General features: G+C 42.1%; 1 protein-coding gene and 3 pseudogenes across 2 annotated transcripts in view; all 4 read left to right on the top strand.

The window, feature by feature from the left end:
- The first annotated feature begins 321 nt into the window (after window positions 1-321).
- The window catches only part of Gpd2 (glycerol-3-phosphate dehydrogenase 2), a 161,120-nt gene continuing 134,551 nt past the window's right edge, over window positions 322-26,890 (top strand). Inside the window, exon 1 of one of the 2 annotated variants that reach the window (XM_070022938.1) lies at window positions 322-564. The gene's annotated coding sequence lies outside the window, so the exon portion shown is untranslated. Of the gene's footprint in view, window positions 565-1,163; window positions 1,291-26,890 lie in introns of those variants that run through there. The other variant, XM_070022929.1, reaches the window with a different exon arrangement.
- Window positions 12,982-14,334, top strand: LOC138834667 (tripartite motif-containing protein 43 pseudogene; annotated as a pseudogene).
- Window positions 16,753-18,105, top strand: LOC138833884 (tripartite motif-containing protein 43 pseudogene; annotated as a pseudogene).
- LOC138833005 (tripartite motif-containing protein 43 pseudogene) lies at window positions 21,759-23,152 on the top strand (annotated as a pseudogene).

The following is a 26,890-nucleotide window of genomic DNA, read 5'->3' as shown; positions in this document are numbered from 1 at the left end:
GGCTCTCTTATTCTGAACTTCGTTGGGACCATTTCCTATATATTTCCCTAGACTTTGGTAGTACTAGTTATTACCAAGAAAAAAAAGTCTTAAGGTTGTGGGTCCCATTAGAATCCCACCTGTGCCTTTCTTGCCCCCCCGCCCCCCCGGGGGGGGCTCGCCTTGCCCCTGTAGTGAGCTGGGCATGCTCAGTGGGCAGGGTCGGTTTGGGGGTAAAGCCTGCAGTTAAGCTGTTGGGGCTTTCTCCCTCCCCCCCCCCCCACCTGTAGGAGGCTGGGCCCTAGGAGTCCATGCTCAGCATCCCAACCCCTGGTGACTGAGCTTGGTCTTCTCTGCGGGTCCCCGTGCTGACATTCAAGTCGGGGGTCAGGAGGCCTGGCGCGCCCTGGGAGCGCGCGGGAGTGGGGTGGGGTGAGGAGCCCGGGTGAAGGCTTTGGGTTCCGCAGGCCTGGTCCCTGGGGGGCTTCATCCTCCTCCTAGAAGCGTTTCTAGGCCTAGGGACGCCGGCCTACCGGGAGGTGAGAGTAGCAAAAGCCAGATCTGCGGCGGGGCGACGAAAACCAGGTAAGCCCGTGTCACCGGCACGCAGGTGGAAGAGAGTCCCCACGGTCTCCTGGGCAGATGGCGTGGGCAGCCCGCAGGGAGAGGGCGCAGCAAATCGGCCTCCTCCACCCCGGCTTCCCTGGCCTAGCTCAGCCCGGGCTTTCCCATCTGCTGGCCAACTGGCAAGGCGGGCGGGCGGGGCGGGGGTCTGGAGTCCGGGGCGCAAAACCGGAACAGCAGCCTTGGGACGCAGGCCTTGGCGCGGCCCTACGAGGCGGGACCTGTGTCGCCGGGTCCCTGTGTCGCCTGGCTCGCCCTTCCGCCGCACCGTTGTAATATCCCCCCCCCCCATTTTCAGCATCTCCCAAACCCCACCCCTGTGCCCCAATTCCAGTCTCCACATCCGCGTGCTTGTTCCAGGCCGGTGGAGCCTGGCCAGGCCCCAGATCTCCCGGCGGGACGCGGCAGCCGGGCCTGCAGGTCTGGCCCCGGGAGAGGGGACGAGAAGGTGGGGGGGAAGAGGGAGGAGGGACTCGAGGGGGAGGAGGAAGTCGCCCGGGGGGCGGGCGCGCCGCGCCGGGCGTGTCGGGTTACTCTGGCCCCGCCTGACCCGAGTGACAACCCGGCTCGCCTCGCCGCCAGCCCCAGGCCGAGTCTCTGATTCCGGGGAGGGGAGGCCACTGCGCCCTGGCTGGAGGAACCTGGGGCTCCTGCCGCCGTCCACTCGCGCGTGAGGATTGAGCTGAGGTGTGTGCTTGCTGGGTACCCCCCACCCCACCCCCGCTTCTCCGCCCTTGGGGTTCTGGGGGGGGCTGGGGAGAGTGGTCCTTTCCTGAACCCCGCGATCGGTGGGGCTAGGGTCTTGCCGAGGTGGTGGCGGGAAAATGGGCCGAGATTCGGAGGTGGTTGGGTTTTTTGGTCCCCCATCCCGCCCCGTCTTCAGCCGAAGATGGACTAGTTCGTGTTTAGGGTTGAGCATTACAGTTCGGTGGGAAGTAGAGCAAAATCCATTTGATGAAGACTTCGAAAAGTGGACGCCAGTGAAACTGGGTGCAAACTTTTAGCTTGTGCATGTGGCTCGTGGGAGGTGAAGGATCTTCGCTCGCGCGCCAGGCTGGGGTGGGAGCCATTCTGGAAGGGGACGGAGGCTTCTCGGAGAAACTCGGAGGGGTGCGACGAAGTACGCTGGGAGGTTTAAGACGACCTCGGCTCTCCAGCTAGGATAGATTTGCAGAGTGCTTTGGCAGGAAGGTGCCATTCTTAGCAGCCGTGTCTGTGGACATCTCCCACCTTGTGCCGTGTTCCCTCCTGTAGCCGCCCTCCCCACCAGTCCCAAAGGAACTTACAGACACTGAGTTTCCCAAAGGATCGGAGACTGGGGCAACACCAACTACACATCACACACGGCAAACCACACAGGAAGCCATAGTAACAGCCAAACGCTAATCTAGTCCATGTATGCAAATAGGTGAGGGAAGGAAGTTGGTTAAGCACGGTCTTAACAGCTTAAAGCAGGGTTTTGTCTACTTCCGAGTTGAAGGGATGTGGAGTGACTTTCTGGAATGTGGGAGGTGGGTCATGGCTGGTTATGGTCACACTGGGACTTTCACTGACCACTCTTGTGGGTGAAACCCACCGCTCATGAGGGCATCATGTGAGAGCCAGAGACCATTGCCCAGTGGGTACTACGAGCAGTGTGTGGAAACCTTACCGAGTGGATGTTGAAACTTGCGTTTCTCATGAAAGAAGCATGATGTCAAGTCAGCACACTCCCTTCATTTGAACAGTCCAACTTCGCAAAGTAACAGTTGTACCTTAGTGAATAATGGTTTGGGAGAGTTGAGAATCTGGGTGGTTGGAGCTGAGCCTTCAGATTACATTACAAAGAAATTCTAAGTAGCATAGGAGTTTTTCCTTTTCCCTCTCTCTGGTTTGATAAAAGATTTAGTTGCTTACTTTAGTAATTAATCAATGAGGGACACAGTGTTACCAGTTTTCAATGAGTCTTACACCCCTGTTTAGTTTTTGCAACTATTTAATCTTATAATTAAAGAGATTTGATTATCATTGTACATCATGGGCAAACTGTTACAGTCTGTCTGGTTATTTGTTTTCTGTCTTCCATCTCAGGAATGTAAGGTTTGTGGAAGAGAGCTTCTTGGTCTACTTAACACTATTTAGTAGTGTCTGTTTTAAAATGAACACTCTTCCCTTCCACCCTCCCTCTCCTGCATATCTTATCTCTCCTCCTGTCACCCCCTTTCAGAAAGTCTGATTATGTAGCTCAAGTTGGCCTGGAACAGGACACTTGCCTGTTTCAGCCTTCTAAGTGTTGGGATTATAGATGAATGCTACCATGGCTGGATTCTAAATGTTTTCTAAATGAATTACTAAACTGTGGAACAAATTGCCTGAGTCTAAAAAAGAAACTTAGACTTTGGCTCTAATATTTAAATTAATTAAGCTTTGATTGCTTCATGCATAAAGTATGCATAATAATAATATAGGACAAAAGTTGCTAGTATGTAACTGTCACTGGTAGGCAATAATCTTTAATACACTCATGTTCTCCCTTCTCATCCTTTCTTTTAATACTTTAAAGGGAAAATTTGGGCAAAGTGCACATTGATATAATTTATCTCTTACAATGTTGTGAATGAATGAATGAATTATCCTTTTCTTTTTCACCATTTAATTTGGTAGTGTGTGTGCTGGGCAGAAAGAGGAGGTGATGGGATGGAGGAGGATTAGTGGCAGTTACAATAATTAGAATAAAGGAAACAATTTCCAGATTATTATTTAATTCCTTTGATTTATTTTTGGAATTTGGTGATGTTTTCATTTAGAGTTTCCCCAAACTTCATTTTTGTTGTCAATATCTGGATTCACAGGACTGACCTAAGTACAGAAACTCTTCAGAAAGCCCTGGAAATCATGTGTGTGTTACACTGGTTTTTGTTTTCTTGTTTGTTTGTTTGTGTTGTGATAGAATTTAAATTTGGGCCTTGAGCTCTTTCTTGCCTTTTCACTTCAGGCTGGTGCTCTACAACTTGAGCCACACCTCCAGTGCTGGATTGTGTGTGTGTGTGTGTGTGTGTGTTGGTGCTCTACAACTTGAGCCACACCTCCAGTGCTGGATTGTGTGTGTGTGTGTGTGTGTGTGTGTGTGTGTGTGTGTGTGTGCTGATCATGGGTTTAAACTTAGGGTCTGGGCTCTATTCTTGAGCTTTTGTGCTCAAGACTAGCACTATACCACTTGAGCCATAGCTCTACTTCTGGTAGTTAATTGGAGCTATGAGTATCACTGGATTTCCTGCCTCAGATGTCAGTCTCCTGAATAGCTAGGATTAAAGGTGTGAGCCACTGATTCCCAGCTTCACTGCTGGATTTTCCCTGTTATTTGGAGGTAAGAGACTTTTCTGCCCAGCTGTGATCCTTGGATTTCAGCATCCTGAGTAAAGTTACAAGCATGTAATCTAAATTACACCAGCTCCTGGTTTACATTGGTTTCTCAAATGAAGTTTATGTTGCCTTGTGTATCATCATATAGTAATTAGGGTTAGGTAAAGAATAGTTATCATCTTTCGAGATGATTATTTTAACAAGGTATGTCATGTGCCACCTTAAGTCATCTTGGTCTACAATGCACCATAGACAATAAGTTGGTTGTGTAGCATTATATTACCTAGTGAGGTGGAAGCCATCTTAGTTTGTTTTTTTTTTAAATTTAATTTTATTTTATTTGTGAACATACTGTACAGAGGAGTTACAATTACATGGGCAGGATAATGCGTACATTTCTTACCAAGCATTGCAGCCTCTTCCTTTGTTTACCCTTCACATCCCTTCCCAGCCTCCCCCCTCCCCCCCAATCCCAATCCTTCGCCATCTTAGTTTGTATAAGTAAGTACACTCTATGGTATCTCCACAATGGATCTCCTAATGAAGGCTTTCTCAGAATGGATCTCTGTCCTACATATGATTATACAGATGAAACAAGTAGAGACAAACCAATGTGATGTGTTTCGAAACAGGATATTGGCTGTAACTATTGTGGTCACAGAAGACAGGGATTAACATAGGCTTAAGTAGTTGGAGATAATATCATTTGCATTAAAGATAATATTTCCATAACAAAGTTATTTACAGTGACCTTCTGATTACAACAAAAGATCATAGTTTCAATAATATCCGCCACTTCATGGGTTTGGTACATGACTAAAATACTGGAACCTCAGGAATCTGAGGAAGGAGGATTGTGAATTTGAGGCTACATAGTGAAACCATATTTTCAAAAATAAAAAATAAATACCCCGGAAAAGAAAAGAGAAAATTTGTTATTTTTTATGTCAGTGAATGCAAAAGCAAGTACAACCAGGTTGTTTTCAGAAGTTTCTTTTTCTGTGGAAAATGAAGAAACTTTTAGTACCATTCTGTATGTGCATGAATGAATACTTTCCACGAGGTCTCTTATGAGGAAAGCTCAGGATTACTGCTTAAAAATTGTAACACTTCATTCTTGTCACTTAGAAAACACTTGCCTAAAACTGTGTCACATGGCCTGCCTTTTACTTTGTCCTATTTTGTCAGTGGTGTACATTTTCTGTCTGAACTATGAGAGGAAAAATTACTGGTTATCAGAGTTGGGACTCTTCACAACTGTGTTCATGATTGCTATTTGGGGAGATAAGGAAGGACTGAATGAAACTAAAGAAAAGTATATAGTTGTAGGTTTTAATTGCTTATCAAAATATTTGGATAATTCCTTTATGTCTTACTACCTTTGAGGTAAGAAGAAAAACTGTAAGTGGTTTGTCACCATAAGAAACGTGTAAAACTTTCTTGTTTTATAATTGTTGACATGATGAATAACAAAAATGTATGAGAGACCAGTGACCAGATTCTAGTCCCAGTGACAAAGACTAGGGCCATCATGGTTGCAAGCCGGGACATCTCTAACAAATTTAGAATAGACCACTTCCTATAATATATAACCAGGGATTGATTTCCAAATCAATGAAGAGGAAAGCAGAGCTGCTGATGGTTTGAGTGCTCAGGGCTGTTAAGGCAGTGATTGTGGTCAGTTGGTCTACAATTCTAATTTGTGCTCTGACATGAATATGATTTATTTTATTAATTGATTGATTATACTGATACTGATAGTCAGGACTCTTGCTCAAGACTAGTACCCTACTACTTGAGTCACACCTCCATTTCTGGGCTTTTTGATAGCTACTTAGAAATAAGAATCTCAGGCTGGGAAGGTGGCTTAGTGGAAGAGTGCTTACCTTACATGCATGAAGCCTTGGGTTCGATTTCTCAGTACCACATACACAGAAAAAGCTGGAAGTAAAAAACAAAAAAAAAGCTGCCTCAAGTGGTAGAGTACTATCCTTGAGCAAAAGAAGCTCAGGGACAGTGCCCAGGCCCTGAGTTCAAGCTTCAGGACTGGCAAATAACCAGCCCCCCCCCCCCCAAAAAAAAAAAAAAAAAAGAAAAGAAGTAAGACTCTCTTGGATTTGTCTGCCAGGGCTGGTTTCAAACAGTGGTCTTCAGATCTCAACTGCCTCACTAGTTAGCATTCAAGGTGTATGCCACTGGTGACCAGCTTTTGCTTAAAGGCTTTTTCTGCTTCTTTGGTTGGGTATATTATCTTTGTTTTCTATTTTGTTTAAAGTGTTACTGAAATTGTAGCTGTCATTAAAACTTGTAGTTTTACAAAAAGTTTACAATGACATAAGTCAGGTTACTAGTACAAATCTCTTGGTCAATTTTGTGTCTTCCTTCTGTTTCCAATTTCTTTCTTTCTTTCTTTCTTTTTTTTTTTTTTGGTCAGTTGTGGGGCTTGAACTCAGGACCTGGGTTCTGTCCCTGAGCTCTTTTGCTCAAAGCTAGTGCTCTACCACAGTACCACTTCTGGTTTTTGAGTGTTTAACTCAAGAGTCTCATAGGAACTTTCCTGCTCCAACTGTCTTTGAATCTCAATCCTCATATCTCAGCCTCCTGAGTAGGTAGGATTACAGGCATAAGCCACTAGCACCCAATTCTACCAACTCTTTATTCCACTACTATTATATTCTAAATTTTAACATGAAGTTGAAGCTCACATCTAAGTTTAGATATTGCTTTCAAGTCTTTTTTTTTTGTTTTTTTTTTCGGTCATGGGACTTGAACTCTGGGCCTGAGCACTGTCCCTCAGCGATTCAGCTCAAGGCTAGTGCTCTACCACTTGAGCTACAGCGCCACTTCCGGTTTTCCAGTGGTTTATTGGAGATAAGAGTTTCACGGTGAAAAGGCTGGCTTTGAACCGCGATCCTCAGATCTCGCGATCCTCATATCTCAGCCTCCTTCTGTTTCCAGTTTCTACGTGGAGCATTTTGTGTTGGTTCCTTCAGCATTAGATTTTGTGTTTGTACTCCAAAACATGGATTCTCATTTAGTTAGTGCAGTCATTGCTTCTGTTAGACCAATTCACTAAAATCAAAGGGAACAATATGTTAATGGGAATTTTGAGTGTCTTTTAACTAAAACTTCATTGTGACATATTGTGATATAATAAAATATAGGTTCATCTCTGTTCCTTAAACAGGAACCTTGGGATTTCTGGAGTGATAGTATCATTTTATACACTAATGAGACTCTAGATTATGGTGGTTTTCTGGGATGGAAACTAATTGCTTGAAGCCCCTCTGGTCTGATGAGAGTTGGCCTATGGAAGGAAGTGGAGAGCTGGAGATTACTAGCCACTAATGGCTGGGTTTTTGTTGTTTTTGTTGTTGGTAATGGGGATTGAACTCTGGGCCCGGGTGCTGTCCTTCAGCTCTTCAGCTCAAGATGAGTGTTCTACCACTTGAGCCACAACCCTTCTGGTTTTCTGGTGGTTAATTAGAAATAAGAGTCTCATTGACTTTCCAGCCCAGGCTGGCTTTGAACTGTGATCCTCAGATCTCAGCCTCCTGAGTAGGTGGGATTACCAGCGTGAGGTGCCTGGCTAGCTAGCACTTTAATAGTCATGGATACAGAAAAACTCGAAATTTAGGTTTAGAAAAGCCCCAGTGTAGTTGTTGGAAGAATGACAGGCACCTAGAAAAGAAAGTTTTGTACCAGTGTCCCACCCTGCCCCACCCTGTCTGCCACACCTCTTCACCTAGACTGGGTTTCCTTTACACAAATCCTTTGTAGTAAGCCTGTGAAAGGAAGTAGAATGTTGATGCATTTCTAAATGGCTCAGATCTGTAATCCTAGCTACTCTGGAATTGAAGATCTGAGGATTTGGTTGGAAGAATATCTCTGGCTAGAAAGTTTATGGGACTCTTATCTCCAGTTAACCCCCTAAATCCTGGAAATGGAGCTGTGGCTCAAGGGGTAGAGTGCTAGCTTTGAGTGAAAAAGCTAAGCATAGCACCCTGCTTCAGATTTCAAGCTCCAGTATGGGCACAAACAAACATACAAAAACAATATGTTTCATTGAATTCTGTGTGTTATTACTAAAAAATTAATTGACCCTGAGCAGAAGCTTTCAGGAATCTTCCATGTGTGGCCAACTCAGAAGCACTTGAGAACCTAGAGCTTATGACTGCTATCTGAAAAGTGTGTTTGGGGTGGGGGGAGGGTGCCCAACTGACCCTTAACCTGTCCGGCCTGTGCTAACATGGGCAGTTAGTGTCAAAATGTGAAATAGATTCTAGTACTCTTATATGATGTCCTCATAGAAGTGGAGAAATGCTGATAGGAAAAATCCACACATTTTTGTGTCAGAAGAGTTGTGAGCAGAAGTTTCCTTCTACATATGTATTATTACAATATTGAGATTATTTAGGTGCATAATTGCTAGTTTATTTTTGGACAATGAGATGCTGTAACTGAATGGATACATTTTGAAGGATGACACATTTTTTTAAGTTATATTCTTCAATTCATCTTCTATTTGATTATGCCTATACGTCTTCCCACATAAGGTTTTTGTTTTCCTTCTGTGTACAGTGGTTTGAACTCAAGGCTTCACTTTTGCTTGATTTTGAGGCTTCACTTTTGCTTGATTTTGCTTACTTTGCTGATATTCTACCACTTGAGTCATACCATCAGCCTGGCTTTGTGTTGGGTATTTTGCAGATGGAGTTTGTTGGACTTTTCTAATCAGGTTGGCTTTGAATTCAATTCTTTCGGTCTCAGCTACCCAAGTAGTTAAGATTACAGATGTGAGCTACTGGCTCCTGGCCCATGGTAGGTTTTAATATGGGTAGAAAAACCAATCTTGGAAGAAGTTATTTTCTACAATGAGGTTTTTGCAGTTGCTACTGGTAAATGAAGTAACTGCTGAGAAAAAATGGTGACAATGGTATAACATGTTTAGAGATTTTTAATAACCACCTCATACCTACTGGTGACCACAAAGTCAGGTGGGAAGTTTAAATGTTGATACGCAGAAGAAAAGCTTATAGTCAGTGTAACCATTTTTGGAAAAATTTTATCAATTTTTTTATCAAGATTTTATGTCATTTTTATGTTAGTACAACATAGTAAGCTTCTGTGTATAATTTCAAAAGTGATTAAAATAATACAGTTCAGAGCATGAGGTTCTCAGAGTCCTTTCCTTTGATTTACCTTGAATAAACAGAGGATGTTTTGTTTTATTGAAATAATGTCAAACCTCTTTGATCATTCCCTGCTCTGCTCCACCCTTCCGGAGGTCATTCTCCTGTGGGATCATGTTCCAAGTATTTGTCCTGGAATTCATAGGGTTTCCAGTCTCCACCAAGATTCTGCTCTCATCTTCTCTGGGATGAAGCCCAACCTGAGGAATTGGAATTCCCTAACTCTCCCTTATTTCAACATTTACTTTATGCTACAGTTCTTTCTTCTACTTCACCCTTTCTAAATCCCTGAAGACCAGCTTCCAATATAATAAAGCTTTCCCTCCCACCCTAATGTACATTTGCTAAACCTTTCAACTAGGATTTGAACTCAGGGGCCTAGTGCTTGCTATTCAGGTTCTCTACCACTTGAGTGACATGCTCAGCTCATGTGTCCTGGAATATGCTCCTGTGTATTATAAGTAGTTGAAATTTTTCATTGTTCCCTTTCGTGCAGAAGATCATGCATATGAGAGCCTGGATCTTACTGTTTGTTGCTTAGAACTCAAATATCTAACCCATTGTGCCTTGCCAGTGAGAGTCACTTACAAGTAATCATTGAATGTATGCTTCCCTATAGAATTACTCATACCTTAGTTATTCAAATGAATGATAGTCTTGGATGAATGATAGTCTTGGGTAGGTTGTGATCTGCGAGCAGATAACTCACAGGCAGATAATACTCCCAGTCACTGTAACTGGGCACTCTTAAGGTCTTTCTCTTTTCAGGCCTTCCTTTTCTCTCTATACAAGTATCACACATACCACAAAAGCTTAAAGGCTATTTGGGACGAGTAAAATTATGGCAGAGGAATACCATCAGAGCAATGCTGGAAGAAAATCTGTGGTGGAATCTACTTACAAGGAAGTTATCAATATCCAACTCTGTCCTTGGGGTTCCCAGATTTCTTCTTCCTTCTCCACCCACCCACCCACTCACCTATGCCAATTTCTTTAGAAAGAATTTGGCAAATCAGTTACAATAAGGTGATTGATGTTACCTTTCCACCTTTATCCAACAACAGTCTCTGGATTTAAGGGAACAAAACTTTGGGGACCATTTATGTAGGCCAGGTTGAAGTGTCAAAGGAGATAAATGGCAAATGCTTTCCATCTCTTTGAAGAAAGAATTTACTAGTAGGCAAACAAAAGAGTCTTGAATAGAGTAACTTACTTCAAGTAAATTCTAGATTTTATTTAAGCAGGAGTGATCATAAAGCAATAGTACACAGCCCCAAAGGAAACTGAGTGCAGGCAGCCTGACTAAGCAATCCTCCACCAGTTTGGGGCACTTTTATGGATAGAGTTTAAAGACTCTGCTTACCAATATGTGGAGATGTGCATAACTTGAGTTATCTAACAAACACAAGGACATTTCCAAACCTTGGAATTTTTATCTAATAAAGTGACACTTTAGGAGGAGACTTGTAGGCATGAAACTATAAATATAATGAGATGTACATGAGACTTCTTGCTAACCTGTGGAGTTGGGACTATTCTCATTGGTGTCATTGGGGTGAACTGTTCACTTTTGTACCAAAGAGTAATTAGCCATTATGCTAAAATGGTGGTGGAAAAAAGATTTGGTGAAACATACCCACACGTAATACTGCACCTGTGTACTGGTTCTTTTCTGTTGTGGTGATCCTCTTTCTACTTGCCTGTCAGATAGGAGGAGAGTGGAGAAATTCCCCCTATCACTCCCCCTTCCCGCGCCCCCCCCATAGCCCAAGCTTTTACTTTTAGTCTTTTATTCTTCTGTACATTTTTTTTTTATCAGAAGATGATTGCTAGTGGTCACCATAGACTAAACTATTCAAAAATAGATACAAGTTGAAACACAAAGTTTCTTTTCTTTTCCCTCTCCTCCCCTTTTCTTTTTCTCTTCTCTACTCCCCAGTTCTTCTTTCTTTTCTCTCTCTCCCCTCCTTCTATCTCTCCTACCTTCCTTTCTTTTTCTTGTTTTTCTTTAAAAGAAATTACTTTGGCTATTGAGGAAACATCCTACCTCAACAGAATTTAAACCATGTAAAAGCAGGCTGTAGGTGTGACATATATGGTAGAGCCCTAAGCTAACACAAGCATGTTGAATAAATTCCGAGAACTTAGTTTAAACCTGGTAATCAGAAAATAAATCTAGTTTGGATGCCTGTCATAAGATACATGCCTATAAACCCAATTACTATACAGTTGTGAAATTTTGGAAAATTGGAGTATGTGGCCATCCCTAAGCAAAAATATGAGACTGTATTTTTAAAAAGACTGGTAAACTAATGCAAGACATACTATGGGGGTGAAAAGTTGCAATTTTGCCTAAAAAAATTTCCCTATATGAGCCAAGAACTGTGGCTCCTGCCTGTAATCCTAGTTGTTCAGAAGGCTGAGATCTGACGATAACATTTCAACGCCAACCCGGGCAAGAAAGTCTGTGAGACTCTTTTTTTTTTTTTTTGTCGGCCGTGGGGCTTGAACTCTGGGCCTGGGCGCTGTCCCTCAGCTCTTCAGCTCAAGGCGAGAGCTCTACCACTAGAGCTACAGCACCACTTCCGGTTTTCTGGTGGTTTATTGGAGATAGGAGTCTCACGGTCTCTCCTGCCCGGGCTGGCTTTGAACCGTGATCCTCAGATCTCAGCCTCCTGAGTAGCTAGGATTACAGGCGTGAGCCACCAGCGCCCGGCTGTGAGACTCTTATCTACAATAAACTACTTAGAAAAATCAGGGACTGGCACTATGGCTCAAGAACACTAATCTTGAGCCCAAAGAGGCTCAGAGACAATGCTTATGCCCTAAGTTCAAGCACTAGGACTGGCAGATGACTTTCGCCTTAGTTTAGAACTACATATAGTTATAAGTTTCTTTACTTAGGAAAACAAAAATGCAGTGTTTGTTAGTACTGTGTAAAACACGGAGCGGATGTAAAGAAAAATCCCACTGATGGCAGAGGCTAATTGATTCAATCATGAGACCTGATGAATAGAAGAAGTGGAAAGAATCTTCAAGTATAACATGGCTTAAATCAATACAAGGAGTTTTTATATCTTAACTTTTTGATGGTTATTTAAAGATGGAGTCCAGAGGATCTTTCTGCTTGAAATGACATAATTCTCTTCATGGCTGCTGCCTTCACAGCTTGTATTACAGGAGTAAGTCACCAGCTTCTGGCTACAATAGACATTATCCTCAAACATATATTTGTTAATTATTTTGTAAGCTATAAAACATGTCAAAACTTTCCTGATCTAATATAACTTTTTCAGTATGACCGGCTTTGAAAAGATTGTCAAAATGATTTAATGTGAGGAAACTTACAAATGAATTTTAATTTTGAGAAAAAAATATTTTGAACTCACAGAACGTAAAAATATATTGAAATTATGTAATTGTTAAAACTAAAACACTGAGTAAACTAAGAGGGAAGAAAATTTCAAATTTTGAGAAGTGGTGCCAAAAATTATAGCCAATACCATTATAAGACGGTATTGTTACAAGCATTTTACTGAAAATAAACATAAAGGCACAGTGGCTTCACTTTAACTTTTAACTTATTGATGACTAAATAGACCACTAAAAGTAAACCTCAAGAACATACCCTTGTCTAATCCCATCAAGGAAAAGCATTTTGATTGGTTGTCAGAGTACTGAGGTCCCACCCTCTCTAGCTATAAATGGAGCCAAACCACTGAGGCACACAGACTATCCAGACTAGCTTCCCACTTCAACAGAACTGCCGGAGTTTAGAAGCTGGCTACGGTTGGTGAGCATCAGAGTGGAGAATCAGCTCTCTAAACTTGCATTCATTGGAAAGATGGACTCGGACATCTCCAAGGCCTTCCAGGAGGAACTGACCTGTGTCATCTGCTTGGGTATCCTCATAGACCCAGTCACCATCGACTGTGGACACACTTTCTGTCGACCATGTATCTGCTTTGCCTGGGAAGAAGCCGAGATTCCAGACATGTGCCCTGTCTGCAGGGGTCCATCGCAGCAAAGAGACCTCAAAACCAACATCATTCTGAAGCATCTGGTGTCCATTGCTAGAAAAGCTAGCCTCCGGCAGTGCCTGAGCTCTGAAGAACACCAGTGTGAGATACACAAGGAGACCAAGCAGATGTTCTGCGAAGTGGAAAAGGAGTTGGTCTGTAAGCTCTGCTCCCAATCTCCGGGGCACAGGAACCATAGACATTGTTCCATTGAAGGGGCTGCGGAGCAGCAACAGGAGCTGATGTTAAAGCAAATGAGATCTTTATGGGACAAGATACAAGAAAACAAGAGAAACATGAATCAACAGCTTTTTTTAGTCACCGATTGGATTTGCTATGCATATACATATCGCAAGCTGATCAACAATACTTACGAGATGCTGCTTCCAGAATTGCAGGAAGAGGCAAAAAAGCATTCAGACATACTTTCAGTTGAAGAAAGCACAACTTTACAGCAACTTGAAAGAAGAAAAACACAAATGCTGAATAAGAACAAACAACTCAGAAAGATGTATCAGGAGCTGATGAAAACATACCAAAATCCAGATGTGGAACTGCTCAAGGATTTGAAATACAAACTACGAAGGTGTGAGTCATTGTTGGTCTTTGTGCCCCAACCTATGAATCCAAAGCTCAGTGGTCTTCCCATGTCTGGACTGATAGAAGAACTCAACCAGTACAGAGTGGAGATTTCCTTCAACCAGGAGACACAGAATCCTGATGTGGTGCTGTTTGACTATGTGAGAAAACTCATAAATGGCCAAGACAACGATGATATATTTTTGAATTCTGATGGATCCAGCAATTTGACTGCATGGGGAGTAAATGTGTTCAGCTCTGGGAAACATTACTGGGAGTTGAGTGTAGATGACTCTTGGGACTGGGCATTAGGAGTCTGTAGGAATTCTGGGGTACGTAAGAACTCCACCATAACTGACTCTGAGGATGTATTTCTCCTTTTGTGTGTGAAGGGGAGTAATGATTCGCATCTCTTTACCTCGTCCCCATTTTTGTCTCATTATATGGAGAGGCCTGTGGGCAGGATTGGTGTGTTCCTAGACTTTGAAAATGGAAACTTGAATTTTTTTAATGTTGCTAAGAGCTCCTTTATCTGGAAGTACCCCACTGGCTACTTCCAATTTCCTGTCAGGCCTTTTTTTGCTACTTCCCATACATGATGATTCATTAGTGAGAGGTTTGTCTAAGAATATGGATGAGATCTCTGAAGCACATCACTAATACTGTACTGTGGGGTTTTTTTTTGGCTTTCTTTGTACTTTAATATACACTCATTTTGTTATTAATTATGAACAAGTAATAAAGTGAAATATAAAATGAAAATGACTTCCATTGAATGTTTTTTGCTTTCACTTTTTATTTTTTTGAGACAGGGTTTTATTTTATATGTAACTAGGCAGGCCTACAATTCATTGTGTAGTCCAGACTACCCTCAAACTCATGAGCTTCTTGCTGTTTGAGTGCTGGGATTGCAAGTATTGCTACTATGCCTGGTTTACAGGTTTATTTCTTGCTTCTGTCATAGTCTTGGTTGCAGTTAGACTTCCTCCTTTCTGAAACTCTTCTTCTCTCTACTCCCTTCTAGCTACATGCTCACATTTTTGTTCTTCAGGCTACATTTCTTTCTTTCTTTCTCTTTGTGGTCATGGGGCTTGATGTCTGGGCTTGGGTTCTGTCCCTTTGCTTCTTTTGCTCAAGTCGAGGGCTGTACCACTTGAGCTACAGTGCCACTCTGGCTTTTTTGAGTCATGTATTGGAGATAAGAGTCTCATGGAGTTTCCTGCCTGGACTGGCTTTGAACCTTAATCCTCAGATGTCAACCTCCTGAGTAGCTAGGAATATAGGCATGAGTCACTAGTGTCTGGCTACACTTCATGACAGTATGGTGTTGTTTTTGCAAAGTTTTAAGAAACACTTATCCTAGTATAATAAGTTAAAAGAGGGAGACATGGGAAACAGAGAACCTCTTATCTTCTCAAATGCAGGAAAAGGAAGTAAAAGACTTAAAGTGATGGTTCCTCCTTGTAGCTTTTATACATGTTCATGTGAGTTTAGCTCTCCCTGAACTTTTGACAATAGTATTTGGTGGGTAAAGGATAGTTAGGACTGCCAGGTGCCAGTGGCTCACACCTGTAATCCTATCTACTCAGCAGGCAGTGATCTGAGGATCAGGCTTCAAAGCCAGTCCAGGCAGGAAAGTCCTTGAGACTCTTATCTCCAATAAACCACTAGAAATCGGGGAGTGGTCCTGTGGCTCAAGTGGTAGAGCTCTCTCCTTGAGTTGAAGAGCTCAGGGACAGTGTTCAGGCCCAGAGGAAAAGCCCCACGACCAACACAAAAAAGAAGAAGCAAAAAAAGATGGTTAGGACTACCTGGGCACAGGTGTTTCCCAAATATAATCTTAGCTACTGAAGAGGCTGAGATCTGAGGATTACACTTCAAACCAGTGCAGGCAGGAAAGTCCATGAGACTCCATCCACTTAACCACTAGGAAACTTGAAGTGGTACTGTGGCTCAAGTGGGAGGGCTCTGGACTTGAGCTGAAGAGCACAGGGACAGTGCCTAGGCCCAAGGTTCAAGCCACATGACCAAAGGAAAAAAAATGATAGGTAGGGGTCACCTCAAACCTAGGTAAACTTCAGTACATTCCACAATTTTACCATTTCAAAGGAGAGGCAGATTTAGATAGGCTCCAATATTTACATATTTTATATTTAGATATTTAGATATAGCCTCTTCTATCTGGAAATACATTTTCCTTTACTTTCTCACTTTCATTTACAGCAAAACTTTTGGAAATCTGGCTTTAATTTCAGATGAATGTGTTTTTGTTCAGATAGGCATCTCAGTGGTCACAGGTACCTCCCTTCCTCCTCTCCTTCCCTTCCTTCCTCTCTCCCTCCTCCTTCCTCCTTCTTTTCCTTCCTCCCTCCCACACCCCTCCCTCCTTCCTTCCCTCCCTCCCTTCTTCCATCCCTCCCTCCCTCCCTCCGTTCCTTCCTTTCTTCCTTCCTTCCTACCTTCCTTCTTTTCTTCCTTCCTTCCTTCCTTCCTTCCTTCCTTCCTTCCTTCCTTCCTTCCTTCCTTTTTCTTTGCATTCCTCTCTGTGGTTCTTGCAGGGTTTTGGTTTATGATCCACTGTTCTCTCAGTAGATGCTGTGTCTGCACTAGATGCATCTAGGCTTCTGATTTGTGTGATTCTGAGATCAGCTTTCTCCCCCAGACCTCTAGGCATCCCTAAACTCAGAGCCTGTAGATGTCCCACAATCCTGATAGGACTTTCCATATCTTGCTTTGTGTCTGTGCTGGGTCTCTTGTTATTGAAGAGCATGACAATCCTATTCAGACAAGCTCAGTACACACCCTAGTCTAATCCCATCAAGAAAAGCAGTTGGATTGGTTATCAGAGTACATAGATCCCAACCTCTCTAACTATAAATGGAACCAAACCACTGAGGCACACAGACTATCCAGAGGAACTTCCCACTTCAACAGAACTGCTGGAGTTTAGAAGCTGGCTACAGTTGGTGAGCATCAGAGTGGAGAATCAGCTCTCTAAACTTGCATTCATTGGAAAGATGGACTCGGACATCTCCAAGGCCTTCCAGGAGGAACTGACCTGTGTCATCTGCTTGGGTATCCTCATAGACCCAGTCACCATCGACTGTGGACACACTTTCTGTCGACCATGTATCTGCTTTGCCTGGGAAGAAGCCGAGATTCCAGACATGTGCCCTGTCTGCAGGGGTCCATCGCAGCAAAGAGACCTCAAAACCAACATCATTCTGAAGCATCTGGTGTCCATTGCTAGAAAAGCTAGCCTCCGGCAGTGCCTGAGCTCTGAAGAACACCAGTGTGAGATACACAAGGAGACCAAGCAGATGTTCTGCGAAGTGGAAAAGGAGTTGGTCTGTAAGCTCTGCTCCCAGTCTCCGGGGCACAGGAACCATAGACATTGTTCCATTGAAGGGGCTGCGGAGCAGCAACAGGAGCTGATGTTAAAGCAAATGAGATCTTTATGGGACAAGATACAAGAAAACAAGAGAAACATGAATCAACAGCTTTTTTTAGTCACCGATTGGATTTACTATGCATATACATATCGCAAGATGCTCAACAATACTTATGAGATGCTGCTTCCAGAATTGCAGGAAGAGGCAAAAAAGCATTCAGACATACTTTCAGTTGAAGAAAGCACAACTTTACAGCAACTTGAAAGAAGAAAAACACAAATGCTGAATAAGAACAAACAACTCAGAAAGATGTATCAGGAGCTGATGAAAACATACCAAAATCCAGATGTGGAACTGCTCAAGGATTTGAAATACAAACTACGAAGGTGTGAGTCATTGTTGTTCTCTGTGCCCCAACCTATGAATCCAAAGCTCAGTGGTCTTCCCATGTCTGGACTGATAGAAGAACTCAACCAGTACAGAGTGGAGATTTCCTTCAACCAGGAGACACAGAATCCTGATGTGGTGCTGTTTGACTATGTGAGAAAACTCATAAATGGCCAAGACAACGATGATATATTTTTGAATTCTGATGGATCCAGCAATTTGACTGCATGGGGAGTAAATGTGTTCAGCTCTGGGAAACATTACTGGGAGTTGAGTGTAGATGACTCTTGGGACTGGGCATTAGGAGTCTGTAGGAATTCTGGGGTACGTAAGAACTCCACCATAACTGACTCTGAGGATATATTTCTCCTTTTGTGTGTGAAGGGGAGTAATGATTCGCATCTCTTTACCTCGTCCCCATTTTTGTCTCATTATATGGAGAGGCCTGTGGGCAGGATTGGTGTGTTCCTAGACTTTGAAAATGGAAACTTGAGTTTTTTTAATGTTGCTAAGAGCTCCTTTATCTGGAAGTACCCCACTGGCTACTTCCAATTTCCTGTCAGGCCTTTTTTTGCTACTTCCCATACATGATGATTCATTAGTGAAAAGTTTGTATAAGAATATGGATGAGATCTCTGAAGCACATCACTAATACTGTACTGTGGGGTTTTTTTTGGCTTTCTTTGTACTTTAATATACACTCATTTTGTTATTAATTATGAACAAGTAATAAAGTGAAATATAAAATGAAAATGACTTCCATTGAATCTTTTTTGCTTTCACTTTTTATTTTTTTGAGACAGGGTTTTATTTTATATGTAACTAGGCAGGCCTACAATTCATTGTGTAGTCCAGACTACCCTCAAACTCTTGAGCTTCTTGCTGTTTGAGTGCTGGGATTGCAAGTATTGCTACTATGCCTGGTTTACAGGTTTATTTCTTGCTTCTGTCATAGTCTTGATTGGAGTTAGACTTCCTCCTTTCTGAAACTCTTCTTCTTCTCTCTACTCCCCTCTAGCTACATGCTCACATTTTTGTTCTTCAGGCTACATTTCTTTCTTTCTTTCTCTTTGTGGTCATGGGGCTTGATGTCTGGGCTTGGGTTCTGTCCCTTTGCTTCTTTTGCTCAAGTCAAAGGCTGTACCACTTGAGCTACAGTGCCACTCTGGCTTTTTTGAGTCATGTATTGGAGATAAGAGTCTCATGGAGTTTCCTGCCTGGACTGGCTTTGAACCTTAATCCTCAGATGTCAACCTCCTGAGTAGCTAGGAATATAGAGTCATGAGTCACTAGTGTCTGGCTACACTTCACGACAGTATGTTGTGTTTTTTTTTTTTTTTTTGTAAAGTTTTATGAAACACTTATCCTAGCGTAATAAGGTAATATAGGGAGAAATGGGAAACAGAGAACTTCTTATCTTCTCACATGCAGAAATGGAAGTAAAAGAATTAAAGTGATGGTTCCTCCTTGTATCTTTTACACATGGTCATGTGAGTTTAGCTCTCTCTGAACTTTTGACAATAGTATTTGGTGGGTAGAAGATAGTTAGGACTGCCAGGTGCCAGTGGCTCACACCTGTAATCCTATCTACTCAGCAGGCAGTGATCTGAGGATCAGGCTTCAAAGCCAGTCCAGGCAGGAAAGTCCTTGAGACTCTTATCTCCAAAAAACCACTAGAAATTGGGGAGTGGTCTTGTGGCATAATGGTAGAGCTCTCTCCTTGAGTTGAAGAGCTCAGGGACAGTGTTCAGGCCCAAAGGGCAAGCTCCATGACCAACAAAAAAAAAGCAGAAGAAAAAAAGATGATTAGGACTACCTGGGTGCAGGTGCTTCCCACATATAATCTTAGCTACTGAAGAGGCTGAGATCTGAGGATCATACTTCAAACCAGTGCTGGCCGGAAAGTCCATAAGACTCCATCCACTTAACCATCAGAAAACTTGAAGTGGTACTGTGGCTCAAGTGGGAGGGCTCTGGACTTGAGCTGAAGAGCTGAGGGACAGTACACGGGCCCGGAGTTCAAGCCACCTGACCATCCTCAAAAAAAAAACAGTAAAGATAATTAGGGCTCACCTCAAACCTAGGAAAACTTTAGGACATTCCAGAATTTTACCATTTCAAAGGAGAAGCAGATTTAGATAGGCTCCAATACTTACATATTTTATATTAATATATTTAGATATAGCCTCTTCTATCTAGAAATACTTTTTCATTCACTTTCTCACTTTCATTTACTGCAAAACTTTTAGAAATCTGGCTTTAATTTCAGATGAATGTTTTTTTGTTCAGATAGGCAACACAATGGTCCAAGGCACATTCCTTCCTCTGTTTCCTCCCTGCCTCTTTCCCTTCTTCCCTCTCTCCCTCCTGGATCTTCCTCCTTGTCCCTCCCTTCCCCCACCCTCCCCACTCCCTGCCTTCCTTTCTTCTTTCCTTCCTTCCTTCCTTCCTTCCTTCCTTCCTTCCTTCCTTCCTTCCTTCCTTCCTTCCTTCTTTCCTTCTTTCGTTTTTCTTTGCATTTCTCTCTGTGGTTCTTGTAGGGTTTTGGTCTATGATGCACTGTTCTCTCAGTAGATGCTGTGTCTGCACTAGATGCATCTAGGCTCCTGATTTGTGTGATTCTGAGATCAGCTTTCTCCCCAAGACCTCTAGGCATCCCTGAACTCAGAGCCTGGGGCTGTCTCACAATTCTGGCAAGACTTACCATATGTTGCTTCCTTCTGTCTGTGCTGGGGCTCTTGTTATTTTATTTTTTATTGTGAAAATACTGTACAGAGCAGTTACAATTACATGGGCAAGATAATGAGTACATTTCTTATCAAGCATTGTTGCCTCCTCCTTTGTTTCCCCTTCCCATCCCTTCCCATCCTCCCTCTGCCCCCCCTATCCTCCTTCTCCCCACCAAAGTTGTGAAGTTTGTTTTCGACATAACTACTTGTACATCTCATTGTTGCAATGGGTCCACCTGTATCCTTATTTAAAAGATTATTTTTTCCCCTTCCCCTCCACAAATTGTACCAACATCAAATACAGTGAAAGCAGGGGTTATACTGTGAGGGAGGGGCATACAAAGCAACAAAGAAATAATCTTATAAATGTGTTAGAAACAATCACATGAAAGAAAAAAAAACATTTGAATACATATCTTAGGGTTCATTTCCCTAACATCAACTTATCTGACATTTTCTGCTTGACTCAGACATATACTAGTTATTTTTGCTTATGTATTGCTGAGGAATGGAACCCAGGGCCTCAGGCATGCAAGGCAAGCACTCTACCACTGAGCCACCTTCCCAGCCCAAGGGACCTATGCTTCTTTTGGCCTGGCTTACTTCACTTAATATAATTTTTTCCAAGTCTCTCTATTTCCTAACAAATGGGCAATGTCATTCTTTCTGCTAGAGGCATAGAATTCCATTGTGTATATATATCACATTTTCTTGATCCATTCATCTACTGATGGGCATCAGGATTGGTTCCATATCTTAGCTATGGTAAATAATGCTGCAATAAACATAGTCATGCTGGTAGCTTTAGTGTGGTCTTGTTTGTAAACATTTGGGTAAATTCCCCAAAGTGGGATTGCTGGGTCATAGGGGAGCTCTATGTGGAGTCTTTTGAGGAACCTCCATACTACTTTCCAAAGTGGTTGAACAAGTTTACACTCCCACCAAAAATGCAATTAGGTTCCCTTCTGTCTACATCCCCGTTAGCATCTGTTGTTATTAGAGTTCTTGATATTAGCCATTCTAACTGGAGTGAGGTGGTATCTCAATGTTGTTTTGATTTGCATTTCTTTTATGGCTAGGGAGCTTAAGCATTTCTTCATCTGTCTATTAGCCATCCTTCTTTCCTCTTCAGAGAAGTTTCCCATTAAGTCTTTAGCCCACTTATTTTTTGGGCAGTTGTGTCTTTGAGGATTTGTTGTTGAGGGATTTAATTTTTTGAGTTCCAAGTATATTTTACATTTGTGGGTCTCTTGTTATTGAAGAGCATTATAGTCCTGCTCAGGAAAGCTCAGGAACACACCCTTGTCTAATCCCATTAAGAAAAGCATTATGATTGGTTGTCAGAGTACTTAGGTCCCACCCTCTCTAACTATAAATGGAGCCAAACCACTGAGGCACACAGACTATCCAGACTAGCTTCCCACTTCAACAGAACTGCTGGAGTTTAGAAGCTGGCTACAGTTGGTGAGCATCAGAGTGGAGAATCAGCTCTCTAAACTTGCATTCATTGGAAAGATGGACTCGGACATCTCCAAGGCCTTCCAGGAGGAACTGACCTGTGTCATCTGCTTGGGTATCCTCATAGACCCAGTCACCATCGACTGTGGACACACTTTCTGTCGACCATGTATCTGCTTTGCCTGGGAAGAAGCCGAGATTCCAGACATGTGCCCTGTCTGCAGGGGTCCATCGCAGCAAAGAGACCTCAAAACCAACATCATTCTGAAGCATCTGGTGTCCATTGCTAGAAAAGCTAGCCTCCGGCAGTGCCTGAGCTCTGAAGAACACCAGTGTGAGATACACAAGGAGACCAAGCAGATGTTCTGCGAAGTGGAAAAGGAGTTGGTCTGTAAGCTCTGCTCCCAGTCTCTGGGGCACAGGAACCATAGACATTGTTCCATTGAAGGGGCTGCGGAGCAGCAACAGGAGCTGATGTTAAAGCAAATGAGATCTTTATGGGACAAGATACAAGAAAACAAGAGAAACATGAATCAACAGCTTGTTTTAGTCACCGATTGGATTTACTATGCATATACGTATCGCAAGATGCTCAACAATACTTACGAGATGCTGCTTCCAGAATTGCAGGAAGAGGCAAAAAAGCATTCAGACATACTTTCAGTTGAAGAAAGCACAACTTTACAGCAACTTGAAAGAAGAAAAACACAAATGCTGAATAAGAACAAACAACTCAGAAAGATGTATCAGGAGCTGATGAAAACATACCAAAATCCAGATGTGGAACTGCTCAAGGATTTGAAATACAAACTACGAAGGTATGAGTCATTGTTGGTCTTTGTGCCCCAACCTATGAATCCAAAGCTCAGTGGTCTTCCCATGTCTGGACTGATAGAAGAACTCAACCAGTACAGAGTGGAGATTTCCTTCAACCAGGAGACACAGAATCCTGGTGTGATGCTCTTTGACTATGTGAGAAAACTCATAAATGGCCAAGACAACGATGATATATTTTTGAATTCTGATGGATCCAGCAATTTGACTGGATGGGGAGTAAATGTGTTCAGCTCTGGGAAACATTACTGGGAGTTGAGTGTAGATGACTCTTGGGACTGGGCATTAGGAGTCTGTAGGAATTCTGGGGTACGTAAGAACTCCACCATAACTGACTCTGAGGATATATTTCTCCTTTTGTGTGTGAAGGGGAGTAATGATTCGCATCTCTTTACCTCGTCCCCATTTTTGTCTCATTATATGGAGAGGCCTGTGGGCAGGATTGGTGTGTTCCTAGACTTTGAAAATGGAAACTTGAGTTTTTTTAATGTTGCTAAGAGCTCCTTTATCTGGAAGTACCCCACTGGCTACTTCCAATATCCTGTCAGGCCTTTTTTTGCTACTTCCCATACATGATGATTCATTAGTGAAAAGTTTGTATAAGAATATGGATGAGATCTCTGAAGCACATCACTAATACTGTACTGTGGGGTTTTTTTTTGGCTTTATTTGTACTTTAATATATACTCATGTTGTTATTAATTATGAACATGTAATAAAGTGAAATATAAAATGAAAATGACTTCCATTGAATCTTTTTTGCTTTCACTTTTTATTTTTTTGAGACAGGGTTTTATTTTATATGTAACTAGGCAGGCCTACAATTCATTGTGTAGTCCAGACTACCCTCAAACTCTTGAGCTTCTTGCTGTTTGAGTGCTGGGATTGCAAGTATTGCTACTATGCCTGGTTTACAGGTTTATTTCTTGCTTCTGTCATAGTCTTGGTTGCAGTTAGACTTCCTCCTTTCTGAAACTCTTCTTCTTCTCTCTACTCCCCTCTAGCTTCATGGTCGCATTTTTCTTCTTCAGGCTGCATTTCTTTCTTTTTTGCTCTTTCTGGTCATGGGTCTTGAGGTCTGGGCTTGGGCTCTGTCCCTTTGCTTCTTTTGCTCAAGTGGAGGGCTGTACCACTTGAGCTACAGTGCCAATCTGGCTTTTTTGAGTCATCTATTGGAGATAAGAGTCTCATGGAGTTTCCTGCTTGGACTGGTTTTGAACCTCCTGAGTAGCTAGGAATATAGGCATGAGTCACTAGTGTCTGGCTACACTTCATGACAGCAGGTGGTTTTTTTTTTTTTTTCTTTGCAAAGTTTTAGGAAAGACTTACCCCAATATAACAAGTTAAAATAGGGAGAAATCGAAACAGAGAACCTCTTATCTTCTCAAATATAGGAAATCAAAGTATAAGACTTAAAGTGATGGTTCCTCTTTGTAGCATCTACACATGGTCATGTGAGTTTAGCTCTCCCTGAACTTTTGACAATAGTATTTGGTGGGTAAAGGATAGTTAGGACTGCCAGGTGCCAGTGGCTCCCACCTGTAAACCTACCTACTCAGGAGGCACAGATATGAGGATCTCGCTTCAAAGATAGTCTAGAAAAGAAGGAGTTCAAGCCACATGACCAAAAAAGAAAAAAAGAAAAAAAGATAATTACGGCTCACCTCAAACCTAGGTAAACTTCAGGACTTCCAGAATTTTACTATTTCAAATGAGAGGCAGATTTAGATAGGCTCCATAGTTTACATATTTCATATATATGAATTTAGATATTACCTCATCCATTTGGAAATAAATTTTCCTTTACTTTCTCACTTTTATTTACTTCAAAACTTGGAAATCTGTTTTTAATTTCATTTGAATGTGTTTTTGTTCAGATAAGATTCTCAATGGTCCAAGGTACCTCTGGTTCTTCCCTCCCTAGCTCCCTTCCTTCCTCCTTTGTTCCCTCCCCTTCCCTCCCTTACTCCCTGTCTCTGTCCCTCCCTGCCTCCCTCCCTCCTTCCTTCCCTCTCTCCTTGTGTCCCTCGCCTCCTTCCTTCCTTCCTTCCTTTTTTTTTTTTTTTTTGCATTTGTCTCTGTGGTTCTTGCAGGGTTTTGGTCTATGATGCACTGTTCTCTCAGTAGATGCTGTGTCTGCACTAGATACATCTAGGCTCCTGATTTGTGTGATTCTGAGATCAGTTTTCTCCCCCAGATCTCTAGGCATCCCTGAACTCAGAGCCTGTGGATGTCTCACAATCCAGGCAGGACTTAACATATGTTGCTTCTTTCTGTCTGTGCTGGGTCTCTTGTTATTGAAGAGCATGACAGTCCTGCTCAGGAAAGCACTTGTTGCTTACTGCTGGATTCCTAGATATCTATGATACTGCAATCTGAGGATAACAGTTGGAAGCCAACTGCAGCAAAGTCCCTGAGACCCTTATCTCCAACTGGGCCCTAAAAAGCTGGAAGTGGAATTGTGGCTCTGGTGGTAGAACACTAACTAGCCTTGAGCAAAAAAACTAAGTGACAGTGCCCAGGCCAGGAGTTCAAGCCCCAGGATGGGGACAAGTGTGTACTCACACACACATACACACACACATATGTTTACAAGAACATAAAGTTATTTAATTTAGGGTCTACTTAAGAATTGAATATAATTTCTCCTTCTTAAAATGCTTAATGTAATGTTTCCCTAACCTTTCTTTTGTTTTTTGTTTTTTGCCTATGTAAGATATTGCTTACAAGATGTAGGGATTAGGATGTGGATATCTTTAGGTGTCACTATACATTATTCAAGAGAAGCTTTACAAAGAAAACAAAGGCTGGATCCTGCAGGGCTATATAATTCCAGGGAAGACTTTTAGATTTTATTCTAGAGTGATAAGAACCACCGGAAGGTTATGTGTAGATGAGTGAAATGACATGGTTTTGTAACAAAATGTTGTCACTTAATACCTTTCCAAAAATTAAAAAAAATTTTTTTTTTGGTCGGTCATTATGCTTGAACTCAGGGCCTGGGCATTGTCACTCAGCAATTCAGCTCAAGGCTAGCACTCTAGCACTTGAGCCACAGCACCACTTCTAGTTTTCTGGTGGTTTATTGGAGATAAGAGTCTCATGGACTTTGCTGGCTGGCTGGCTTTGAACCATGATCCTTAGATCTCAGCCTCCTGAGTTGCTGGGATGGCGGCTCTAAAAGAAAATTTAAGTTAAAAGTAACTAATTGAAAGCTTCAGCTAATTTTAGTTTATCAGAGTGTTCCTTATGTGCAAAAAATAAGATTTTTGAAAAGAGTTGAGTTTCACAGGGCCACAAACCCAATGTAATATACAATTTTTAATGTTTTTAATTGTAAAAATACTGTACAGAGGGGTTACAGTTGCATGAATAGGGTAATGAGTACGTTTCCTATAGAGCATTGTTACCTCCTCCTTTGTTTTTCCACTACCTGTAATGTACAATATTTTTAACCACCAAATTCCTGTGGTGGTTGGTATTGCTCCTAGTAAGAATGCATGCTATTGAAAACTGTTCTGACTGCTAAATGTAGACATCATTAAAGGAGGCAGAGGAAAAACATTGGAATTTGTATTTAGGAGAAATTATCAGTCTAGAGAGTGTTATTTTAAAGTTGGAAGGAAGTAGGTAGATGTAGATTAATAATCTGGAAGAAATAACCTTCAAAGTCAATATTTACACTTTTTTCCTGTTTGTTTTTTGGTGGTATTAGAGATTGAATTTACGGCCTTTTGCTTGCTGGGTATGTACTGTACCATTTTGACCCCTTCCTCCCCCAGCCCTCTTTGCTTGTAGTTTGTTTTTCAGATAGGGTCTTGTGCTTTTGCTTGGGCTGGCTGTGGACAGTGATCCTACTATTTCTGACTTCTTTATGGCAGAGCTTTTAGATGTCCTCTCTCATGTACTTTTTATTTGAAAAAGGAGCCCAGTTGCTGAGAGGGGAGAACTGGAGAGAAAAGCAGGCTTGATGTTCTGTTTTGGTGATGTTAAGGTTGAAATGCTTATTAGACATTTCTTTGATACTGTTATAGAATTGGATGTTTGAGTTTGGAGATTCTGACACTGATTTTGGCTAAGGATACTATATATATACATAAAATACATATATATATAAATAACATATTATATATATTTGTTTTTGATAATATTGAGGATTGAATTTAATTTCTTGTGCTTGCTAGGCAAATGCTCTACCACTTGAGCCATATCCTAGCCCTGATTTTTACATACTGGCTAAATTAGACTTAAATGTGGGTATCTAAGAACATTTCTCCTGGTGGGATGCTAGGAAAATAATGTGGTTTCTGTCCAGCTAGGTCAAATAGGTTGTGCAAAGAGTAGCAGTAGGGCCT

This window comes from Dipodomys merriami, unplaced genomic scaffold (genome assembly GCF_024711535.1).
Source record: "Dipodomys merriami isolate MVZ:Mamm:240054 unplaced genomic scaffold, mDipMer1.0.p SCAF_1, whole genome shotgun sequence".
Classification (NCBI taxonomy): domain Eukaryota; kingdom Metazoa; phylum Chordata; class Mammalia; order Rodentia; family Heteromyidae; genus Dipodomys; species Dipodomys merriami.
This window is presented reverse-complemented; position numbering and strand designations above follow the sequence as displayed.